The sequence below is a fragment of the Leptonychotes weddellii genome, chromosome 13, assembly GCF_054177405.1.
Source record: "Leptonychotes weddellii isolate Sample4059 chromosome 13, ASM5417740v2, whole genome shotgun sequence".
In the NCBI taxonomy this organism is placed as follows: Eukaryota; Metazoa; Chordata; class Mammalia; order Carnivora; family Phocidae; genus Leptonychotes; species Leptonychotes weddellii.
The window spans coordinates 10,978,579-10,982,867 of record NC_138381.1 but is presented as its reverse complement, the minus strand read 5'-3'; the positions used below and the strand labels follow the sequence as shown (position 1 = coordinate 10,982,867).

General features: G+C 40.9%; 1 pseudogene; it reads right to left on the bottom strand.

Moving 5' to 3' along the window:
* Window positions 1-2,719: 2,719 nt before the first annotated feature.
* On the bottom strand, window positions 2,720-3,814 carry LOC102750435 (homeobox protein MSX-2 pseudogene; annotated as a pseudogene).
* Between the last annotated feature and the right edge of the window lie 475 nt (window positions 3,815-4,289).

The following is a 4,289-nucleotide window of genomic DNA, read 5'->3' as shown; positions in this document are numbered from 1 at the left end:
CTGCGTGCTTGTGATGTGGTTACTTGAGAATCAGAAAACTTATATTCTCATCCCATGGGATCTTAGGGTAGCCAATTAAACACTGTGGTCTAATGTTTCTTTGTAGGAAAAATGAAAGAGACTGGCTTAGATTACTCGGAGGTCTTTTTTAGTTAAAAACAAAGAAAAAAAAAACAAAAAAAAACCACTTTAGTTTCATTTTTTGTATGTAGAAATCTTTGAAAACTGTGAGGTTGAACTGGAAGCTATAAAACATGAAATACAATGTGTCTGGGGCATAGGATGAATCTAGCCCAGAGTGAGAGTTTAGTCTGGTCTAAGTAGACCAGGACTTCACTGACAAATCTTGATGATTTTATGGTAATGGGCAGAGAATCATTAAGGGTTTTGAAATGAGTACTGACTAAAGGAAAATGAAAATGATACTTTAATATCTGGGCAGTGTGGTATAATTGAATAAGAAACAACTAGAAGTAAAAAGAAGTAGAAAGAAAGACTATCAAGTATTATATGGAAAAACATCCACAAGGTTGAAATCTAATCATTTCCAGCACTTGTTTTGCAGATAATAAAGAATTCTGAGAAAGTGATGGGAAATACTACCTAAGCAAACAATATGACAGAGCTGAAAAAAATAGTAAGTTGTAGGGGCATCATAGAAGATCTTTAAGAACTGGGCTCCCACCCACCCAAATAAGTAAGCCCTTTTAGTAATATCATACTAGTAAATATTTCTCCCTCCTTTTTCTGCACCTTACTCACAGTTCCCCAACACCAATATAACAGGTAATGATGCTAAGAAGAGTCAACTAACAAAAATGGGCCAAACAATAGTCTTTCTTAGGAATAGGGACTACAAAAAATGACTTTCGTTATTAAGTTTTTGGATGATTAAACTGGGAGAAGACGTAGCTGTTTTTTTGTCATTTGCAGAGGGAAGCAACTATTTCCTGGATATAAACAAGGCCAAATTGGGACTAGACTCAGCATAGTGTCACTCTAAAATAAAAATATTACAAATCCAATCCCCAAAGCAAAGAAAACCAATGTAATACTTTAATACACGTCCTTGTGGGTGCCTGGTGGGGAAAAGGATTTTACTACGTAAGAAATTTAGAGACTTTCTAATCACCTCATTTCCACACTCTCTTCCCAAAGTGACACTGATCATGTCTATAGCTACAAATCAATCCTCCCTCTCCCTCCATCATTTTGCAAGATGATTCTGTGCCACATGGCTGTAGCTCCATTATTAATTCTTCCCTATGCAGCATCATTCATATAAAATGCTCTAATTCTCAAGACTTTATCAAATCTTTTTTCTTCCTTGTTTCAATAAACACAAGGAAAGCTCTGTAAGCTACAAGTTTGGAAGAAGCGTATCTGTCTTCGTGGGTTGGAGCTGGACATGAGAAGCGGGGCATAGAGAAAACTCTCATAATACATTAAATTTGTTTTACCTGACCCACAGAGAAAAATATGTCTAAAGTAAGAGGATGTCATAGAGCAGGTGCACAGGGAAGAGGGACCCTAAGACTCAAGAAAGAGAGTAAGAGGTTCCTTTAATTTATGACACTTCACCCACAGTTACGTTCTTACTTTTCTGAGGCCCACCTGGACTTGGGGAAGAAAGTGAGACACCCTGGACTTCTTATTTAATCCCCACCCCTCCTGGCTCGTGACTCCTAATCAGAGGTGTTCAGTTACTCATGATATAAGAATTCTTTTTTTTTTTTACTGCAATAAAACAAACGTTTAATTTAATTCAGAATAAGAGATAAGAAATAACTCTTCAATAAAATATATAAAATTATACAAGGCACCCTTTCAAAGGGATAAAAGTATACTGGGTGGTGGTGGGGGGAAAGATGGAGAGAAAGATGAAGTACCAGGGAGCTAAATGGGCTGTTTGACAACACCATTTTTAGCAAGTCAAAACATGGCTTTACCCTCTGCCCGCAGCATGTTAAAAAGTATATAAATTTTTCTAGTAAGTTTAGCACATACGGTAGGTACACACACAGAGAAAGCATGATTTTTTTTTCTTTCTGGATCTATTCATTGTTCAAGAATATTTAGCATATAGGTAATGGTTACAGTATATATATATATATTTTTTAAGCAGAGAATTAATTACACTCCCCGCCCCCCAATCACCTTGCAGTGTGTGAGGACTGACTTGTACCTAGTATTTCACAGAAACCATCAATTCCCCTGACATGCTTTAACTTTTTACTCTCCAATTGTCTGAAATGGAGTTAAGCAACAGCCTTGAGAGGAATTAGGAAGTACTTCCAAGTCCCACCTTACCCCAAGGCATTCTCAGGATTCTTCCCATCCCCCTTTTATTGATCTTACCAAAAAAAAAAAAAAAAATTAAAACTTTAACACTCTGTAACAATGTGGACAGAGGGAAAAATATAAGGCCAAATATGGTAGTATCTAATGAGTTTTAAATGCATGTAAAAATGCAAAAACACGATGTGTCCTCGTCATTTTGAGGAATCTCTCCATATCTACTTCCTATGCATCGTGCCTAATTCTAACCTTTGTTTTCCATAAGCAAAAATCAGTCATCCCATCAAAATCACCAAATGTCAGCAATTTTAGCAAATAATTGGTCTCTCCTATAAGAAAAAACAAATGGAGTTAAGCAGTCTCTTTTAGGAAGGTGATATATAGAAAAAAGTATACATATGTGCATATAAATTTTGCCTTTCAAAATAATCTGAATTTTTATGTCTGCTGTATAAAAATGTCATTATATTTTATTATATATATATATATATTTATATAGAAAAACCATCAGAGCCAATCTTTGTGAAAGGAGGAGGGGGCATCTAGAAGATCACACCAAGAAAATGGGGCTTGGTGCCTCCAGCCTAAAGAACAAATTCGAACTACGTCTGTGGCCCTGTGGGCCTAGCCGCTTAGGGTGGCGCATGCAAGGTTTGCAGAGCAGGAGCACAGGCTTGGTACTGCCTTCTTGGAGAGGGAGGGGTGGATCCATTTAAACAAACATCCATCACGGAGTCTATGGAGCTGGTCTTCCTTAGGATAGATGGTACATGCCATATCCGACTGGAGTCGCATAGAGTCCCACGGGCGGGATGGGGAGCACAGGTCTATGGAAAGGGTAGGAGGCTCCATATATGGATGCTGCTTGCAGGGGCGAGTTGATGGGGAAAGGGAGGCTGAAGCCAGAGGGCAGCATAGGTTTTGCAGCCATTTTCAGCTTTTCTAGTTCTGCCTCCTGCAGTCTTTAACCCTTGGCCCTTCGGTTCTGGAACCAGATTTTGACCTGGGTCTGTGTGAGGTTCAGAGAGCTGGAGAACTCTGCACGCTCTGCAATGGAGAGGTACTGTTTCTGGCGGAACTTGCGCTCCAGAGCCAGGAGCTGGGACGTGGTGAAGGGCGTTCTTGGCTTCCGATTGGTCTCGTGCTTCGGCAGGCTGCAGGTGGTGGGGCTCATGTGTCTTGGCGGCGGCGAGTATCTGCTGGGTTCCTGCATCCATGCGGCTCCGTCTTCTGAGTTTTCCGACTTGACCGAGACGGTCTCGAAGGGCTTGACCGGCGGCCCGGGGCTGTGAGCTTCTCGGGCGCCATGTCCAGGCAGTAGCAGTGGCCGCAGGGTGGCCCTGGCGGAGGCGCTTTGGGCTGGCAGTGGGGACGCCTCTTTGGGCGGCTTCTTGTCCGACATGAGCGCCTCCACGCTGAAGGGCAGGCTGGAGACCTTGACGTGGCGCTCCTCGGCGGCCCCCTCTGCTCCCCCAGGCCCCGGGAGGCCCAGCCACCATCGCCGGGCCCCCCTCATGACTTCTCTGCCCTTCGTAGCTTCCCGCGCGCAACTCCCGGTGTAAGAATTCTGAGGCCAGCTTTCTCTAGATAGAAGTCTAAAAGTTTATCTTTCAAAACTGGAGAGATTCAGGTACCTCATGAGCTGTAGTAATTATTCTCCAAGTTAAAATCAACTATTAACTGCACTTAAATCAAAGGAGAAGTAAAATTAAAACTGAGACCAGGAGGAGGAAATAACTACGTCATACAGATGACTTTATCATAACCTTTAGCACCTACCTTTCAGAGCAAATACAATCTATGTATAAATCATATATTTATGAAACTGCTTTCCTGCAAAATTTAATATAAACTACATAACAATAGCCACTCATCTTTTTTACATGCTTTCCTAATAGTATACTTGAAAATTTAACAAATTTTATCTTAAATGTTTGAGGGTTTTTTTTTTTAATCATGTTGAGACTAGAAATGTCATTATATTGCTTACC